Consider the following 7,263-nt stretch of genomic DNA (forward strand, 5'->3'; position numbering starts at 1 on the left):
TCTCAGGGGCACTGGGATATTTGCTCTGAGAGCAACAACTGGGTTATATCTAAAGCTAGGTGGGACCACAGAAATGTTTCATCAACAATTACTGGTGACATTCAGAAGAAATATCTCTGAGTGAGATGCTTTCACTCAAGGAAGTTTCTCCTTGCCCTTCTTCTAAACAGTCTTTCTATACCATTTAATTATAGAAGATGCTTTATGCCATATCTTTATACAGTTTTTTTTTTTTAATTTTTCCTTAGAAAGGAGAGAGAGAGATGGTGGGGGGGGGGGAGAGAGAGAGAGGAGAGAGACAGAGAGGGAAGGGGAGGAGGAGCAGGAAGCATCAACTCCCATATGTGCCTTGACCAGGCAAGCCCAGGGTTTCGAACTGGCGACCTCAGCATTTCCAGGTCGACACTTTATCCACTGCGCCACCACAGGTCAGGCCCAGTTTTTTTTTTTTGTTTTTTTTTTTAAATACAACTCATGACTTGTTTGGCTTCATCAGGAAAACTCAATAATTCACCTTGCTCAGTGCCTGGCACATACTGATCATAAAATGAATGCGGAATAAAAAGTTATGATAACTATAGTAATATGCATAATTGTTTAAAAATAATAAAGTCGAAGTTAACTAGATGGAGTGCATCCTTCTGCCTCTTGTCTTGTCTGTGGGAACATCCCAGTGGTTATGCCTGTCTTGAGCAGGCTGCCTCCCAGTTAACTCAGAAAGGGTATTACTGCAAATATTATATTCTGGATGTTAGGGCAGGTGGAAGTGGAGGCTGGTTGGGGAAGGAGATCAGAGCAGCCTCCTGTGTGTGCCCCGAATCCACATGTCAGGGAGAAGAGCAGGGTGGTGGGCCCGAACCCCATGTCCCTCCCCCATCCCAATGGAGAAGAGATTTGTTCTCCAGCCTCCTAGGGCGCGGGTGGACTCTACTGCAGCAGGACCATGGGCTTCAGAGATGGGAGCCCAGGGTCCCTAGAATGTAGAATGGTAGTGGCCACGTCTGCCACTGACAGGAGTGGGCAGGCTCCTTGGGGCAGGCCAGAGGGACCCAGGCTGGGCCGAGGTTGCAGGAAAACACACTCTCCCTGTCTGCTCACCGTGGGTAACATCTCCATCCTGGCTGTGACTGTTCCCTCAGCCTCATCTACCCTTGGATGGGAGTTTATATATCATTTACCACTTCATGTAACATTATCAATTTACATAACTATAATACAATGCTCAAACCCAGGAAATCAACCTTGGTACATGATTACTAACTAAGCTACAGACTTGTTTGAATTTTACCTGTTTTTGTTTCCCTCTGTGCAGTAGAGGGCTAACTCTGCAGGCCTGAAGGTGTTCAAGTCCTGCACGTTCCAGAGAAAGGACTGGCCCTTGACCAGAATAAAAGGTCTTTAATTCCCTGCCCACCCCTCTCTCAAACACCAAATCTCCCCACAAACTAGAAGTCCCCACTTCCTCGTTCCGCAGGCCCCTCTTGGAAGCCGGTTCCTCATCTCTACCTTTACTACTCAGCTAAGCTGTTAAATCCCGCATGAAACCTTCCAGGCAGCCATGTGGCGAAAGAGAAGTACCCACGCTTCTGGTTAACAGAGGACCTTGTGCACGTGGCCCATCCCTCCTCACGTGGCTTATTCGACTCTCTCCCTACATGGGCAGGGAGGTCGCTGGAGCAGGGCTGTGGTGGGCATGGGCTCTCTGTCTATTGAGGATAACACCCTCCTTGTGAGAAATGTGCCTTCTTTCTATCATAACCACAAGTTACCAGGCTCTTACAGAGTCTGCCTACAGTGACCACCACTGATTGGTCAGAATTGGATACCTGACTGCAGCTGGGCCAATCAGGGCCCTTCACTGGGAAGGAGCAGTAGGTATCATTTGCCCTCTGGTGGTGAATGAAGCCCAGCGTCCTTGTGGGCGGAAGAGCCTGGCCTGGGATGGGAGAGTGAGCCCAGACAGTGGCCACGAACCGAACCCTGGAGTCTCTGCCTGCGCCCTCTACCCTTCCTGGGTTATGTGAGCCTGCCTTGGGGCTTTTTTATCTTCAGCTTAACACCCGCACTAAGGTAAAGACAGTATTTCATCCTCTCTGTATCTCTAGCTAGTGGCAAAAGGCATTTCACGAGATTATCGAGTGAATGAAATAGGAAAGTTCTGAGACACATCGGCAGCATCACCGGTTACCCAGGGCCATTCTTGCCTTTATATCCACGTAGAGGGAACTTGATAGACCAGAACCCAACCACAATTTCTTCTTTATGGGTCCTTTAAAAAATGTCGAATGACATTCATTTAACAGACACCTTCAAGAGACTGTCTAGGGGATTTGCAAAAACAGTTTGCTGGCCTAATGAAATCAGAACAGCCGTGTTTTCCATCCTAACTCGGGGATTAAGGAGGAAAAGCTGGCGTAAGCAGGGCACCGGGGTTCGCCCAGCTGTGGAGACGCGCAGTGCGCAGATTGCGAGGCTCAGCCGCCTGAGTCCAGGACGGTCGGCCAGGGCACAGCCGCAAATGGAGAAAAAGGGGGAAAAATGAAGTCCAGATTTTATTTCTCAAATTCAATTTTATTTTTCAGCTCATCTTAAAACCGATAAACAATTCAAGATAAGATAAATTGGTGGGACCACAACGTTATTCCTACTCTGTGGCTACGGTCACACTAAGGTAGAAATAAGCAACTGGTATATATGTTGGGAAACTGAGACCCTATTGTTTGTTCATTTAAAATAATTTTTTTTCTGATTATAAAACACAGAAGACCATTTATGGAAAATTTGCAAAATGTGGAAAAATGTAGTGTCCAGGACTGGCTTGTGAGAAAGGTTGGGGTGGGAAGTGGGTGGGTGGTCACATGGCTCGCACCCACCCCTGTGAGGCCCCGGTCATGGCATGGCACTTGACACAGTAATCTCACAAATATTCCCTTGGTTGGGGTGCACCCTTGGTTGGGACGGTAGGCTTAGAGAGATAACATAGTTTTCTTAAGAACACACACAAGAAGAGATTTGAAAGTAGGCCATTTGCGCACTTTTTTGTGTTCTCCTATTTTACAGTGACCACAGCAGTGAAATCCAATGGGCAGTACATGGTTTCCTGAGGCTCTGCAAGTCATCTAGATGTACCTGTAGCTGTAGACTGATAACCACTTAGACAATGTTAAATATGCGGGAAGGTCTGGTTGCTCCCTGCTTGCATGTCTCCAAAGAAACCTGGAGGTATGACTGACCCCTGGCCAACCCTTGGGAATGTAGCTCGAGAAAAGTTTGTTATGTCAGTGATTGATGATTCTGTTGTGTACACCTGGGTAATGGACCGTGCCTTACTAGCTTGCCATGATGGCTTAGCACAAAAGGCAAGACTGATAATGTTTCTTTCTCTAGATAAGTATGTATATTTATACATATACATATTTATCTAGAGAAACCTGGTTTCATTGTTGAGTTTTAGTTGCCATGGTTGATGGATAGCAGGATGTGTCTATATGACCAACTCCCCATAACTGCCTTGGGCTCTGAGAATTGCATGAGTTTCCCTGAGCAGAGGCCTTCCATACATGACCCTGTGGTCCTCTGCCAGAGAAAAAGCACATTGGAGTGGGCTCGCATGGGGGCCCGGCAGGGGGGCACAGCTAGGCTACTCTGCATTGTGCTGATATATATCTTTTCCTGCTGCTTTTGCTTTTCATCTTTTGCTGTAATAAATCTTAGCCTGGAGTATAACTCACTATCGTGTCCTGTCAATCATTCTAGCAAATCACCATAACTTACAGAGACATGGGTCCTACAATACATGAAAGAGAATGATGAAGCTTCATTCCTCATTAATCCTGCTGACTGCTGCACAACCTCGAGATCCAGATTCTCATCCAGCTCAACTCTTTCCAGGTTTGCATGATGGCTCTGAGACACCAGGGTTAGAATAGCTACAGGCAAGCCAGGAGCTCGAGTTATAATCTCATTTAGAGGCGGTCCACGTACCTGGAATATGTGGTGGGGAAACATGATGCTTGGACAGAGGAGGCAGAGAGAATAAAGGTCCTGGGGGGGATTTTGGGGTTGAGTGCCTTTTAGAATCTTGAGATTTGTGCACTCAGGTTAATGTACATAGCTGGAGTCAAAGCCACAAGGGCTTTCCTAGACCTCTGTTAACTTATTAGTGGCTTAGCCAGGCAAACAGTTTGGGTAAAAGCATCCTCCAGCTCTATATCCCCTTCCATATATGTATATCTCTGATTCATGGTCCAGAAGCACATTTTACATCATATCTCTCTCCCTATCCAAATTAAGATATTTATATGTATAAACTGATGAGTATGATCATAGACACAAATACCAATTAAAAAATTAAAGTAAAATAATTGAATAGTTATACATATACTTGCTATTCAAAGAAAGTCCCAGCATTTGTTTTACATAAAAATATATAGCTAATGCAGAATACCCAAACAATCTTAAAAAAGATCAAAAGAGGAGGATTCATATTTTCTTATTTTATAACATACAGTGGTAATCAAGACAGTGTGGTTCTTACATAGTATGAATATATAGAACAATAGAGTAGAATTGAGACTCTAGAAATAAACCCATGTGTTTACGTCAACTGATTTTTCAAGAGCATTTAATGGGAGAAAGAATGTTTTTTCAACAAATGGTGCTGAAACAAGTGAAAAGTCACATGTGAAGAAATACATTTTGATGCTTACCTATACAAAAATGAACTTAGAATGGAACAAAGATCTCAATGAAAGAGCTAACACTATAAAACACTTAGAAAACACATGGGAAAACCTTCATGATAATGAATTTGGCAATGTTTTCTTACAGATGATATCAAAAGCATAAACAACCAAGGGAAAAAAAATAAATTGCATGTCATCAAAATGAAAACAAACATCACTAAGGAAATGAAAAAAGCAACCCAAAAAATGAGAGAAAATATTTGTAAATTATATATCTGAGATGATTTTAATATCCAGAATATATAAAAAACTCTTACAACTCAACAAGACAAACAACCCAATTTAAAAATGGGCAAAAGATTTGCATAGAATTGTCCCAGAGATAATATACAAGTAGCCAACAAACACATGAAAAGATGTGACTTAAACTTAAGTTAACATTATTAATAAATGGGACAAAATTAACATCATGAGAAAGAGAGGTGCTGAGAATGTCACTTTGGTATATATTTTTACCAAAAATGCATAACATGAATCTAGTGAGGAAGAAACCTCAGATAAACTCACACTTCAAGAAAGCTGAGTGAAGGGTATATGAGAGTTTTATATTATTCTCTTATAACTCTTTGGTAGCAACTTATGTGTATATCAATCTCACTAGAGACAAAAAAACAGGAACAACAACAAAAATAGCTAATAAAAGATGTCATATTAAAGGAGACCAAAGGGAACTGGCAACTAGATATGATGAATGATCCAAGTTTGGACCCTGCACTGGGAGAACAACACTGCAGAGACGTCACTGGGACATATGGTAGTAATCAGTGATGCACTTTGGCTCAGATAACTGCACTGTGGTTTCATGAGAGAATGCTCTTGTTCTTAAGAGATAGATGTGGGAATATTTAGGAGTAAAGGGGCATGATGTCTGCCTGCTCTTAAATGGATTAGGGAAAAAGTAATACTGTATGTATATTTATCGAGAGAAATAAAAGTGATATGTGTGGCAAAAATAAGGCATAAGGTTAACAATGAGCATATGAGAATTTAAAAAATACAATTCTTCTGTAAGTTTGCCATTATTTAAAAGTAAAAATTTAAAATAAATTAATTATAATACAAAAATAAGTTAAAATCTTTTAATATAATAAAATATTTATAATCCAAAGCTAGAAAAACAGAAGAATCTCTAGGTAAAATAAGTAAAGGGTTTGACTGAATGGTGACAATGCAAACCAGACTTCTGGTGGTGAGCACAATGTAGTATATACAGGTGTCAAACTATAATGTTGCACAACTAAAACTTATATAATGTTATAAAGCATTATGTCCTCAATTTAAAATAGAAAACCAAAAAAACTGTAGGGTCAAAATCAGCCCCAGCCCCTTAAGAGACAGTGCAGCCCAGCTGTCACTCAACCTTGCCAGGTGGGCTGCTCACGGAACAAACAGCACTTGGCACCAAATGACAGTCCTTAAGGCCTGGAGTCTGTATTAGAGAGAAGAGCATTGTTTACTGGAAGATGAGGAGGAGCAGTAAATTACTTCTGGGAGTAAGTCAGCTTCCAGAAGAACCCAAGATCTCAGAGGCTCTACTAGTATCCTCAGTGTTAGCAGGCCAGTTATGACCCTTCCTGCCTCCACGTCAGCCAAGACTACTCCTTCTTGCCCAGGTGATCAGAGCCACATTATCTCAAACCAAGGTGCATGGACTGGGCATCCAATGTGTGTAACAGCCTGTGGAAACGAGGAGGCCACCAGGGAAGGCGTGCACACATGTGTGTTTATGCATATGTGCATGCTTAAGGTGGGGTATGGGAAGCTGTCAGAGCTTTGCAGCAATGCTGTGAGTTCTTACTAAATTGGTGGTGACATATATTCTCACTCCCCTGAAGAACCCATGTAATGGTAATTTCGACTTCAAAACATGGGATGATGGGTAATTTAAAGCACTTACTTAGTAAGTACTTACACTGTGCCAAAGAACATTTGAAATATTTCACCCACATTAACTTGTGACCCTCACAAGAACCCAGGGATAAGTATCTCTATGGTCTCCTGTTTTACAGATAAGAGGTTGAGTAACTTGCCAAAGGCCACACAGCTAGTGATGACTGCAATCAAGACCTGAGGCTCTTGGTCAAGCCAAGGTGGCCTGCCTTGCAAAAAACACACACAATCTTTGATCTTCTCATGGAATATAAGTTGAGTCACCCACAAGCAACAGCTCTAAGAAAACAGAGTGTTCTTATCAGGCTGGGAGGCAAGCCAACAGTTTTGCAAAAATATGGTGTGTCTGTACACATGAGTTATGGCCCCATCTCCTCTTGTGCAGTGGGCTTCTCTTGTCACAGTTTATTGCTCCATTGTGAATTAGTAGCTTCAACTTCAACTTGGCATTTTTGAGTTTCACACCAAATTGAAAATAAAGATTGGTTCAGCCAGTTGGCATTTGAAGAATATCTAAAATATTTAAGTGTACTAGATCAAGCTTTTGTGAGTTCCTATTAAAAACAAACAAATAGGCCCTGACTGGTTGGCTCAGTGGTAGAGCATTGGCCTGGTGTGTGGAAGTCCT

The 7,263-nt window shown here is 42.3% G+C and overlaps 1 long non-coding RNA gene across 2 annotated transcripts; it reads left to right on the forward strand.

Moving 5' to 3' along the window:
- Positions 1-1,927: 1,927 nt before the first annotated feature.
- LOC136320418 (uncharacterized) lies at positions 1,928-6,952 on the forward strand. Of its 2 annotated transcripts, XR_010728332.1 has the most exons (5): positions 1,928-2,070; positions 2,583-2,671; positions 3,061-3,222; positions 3,757-3,891; positions 6,755-6,952. It is a non-coding gene; the product is annotated as an uncharacterized lncRNA (long non-coding RNA). The 2 variants fall into 2 exon arrangements; XR_010728333.1 differs by lacking the exon at positions 2,583-2,671.
- Positions 6,953-7,263: the final 311 nt, after the last annotated feature.

The sequence above is a fragment of the Saccopteryx bilineata genome, chromosome 1, assembly GCF_036850765.1.
Source record: "Saccopteryx bilineata isolate mSacBil1 chromosome 1, mSacBil1_pri_phased_curated, whole genome shotgun sequence".
Lineage (NCBI taxonomy): Eukaryota > Metazoa > Chordata > Mammalia > Chiroptera > Emballonuridae > Saccopteryx > Saccopteryx bilineata.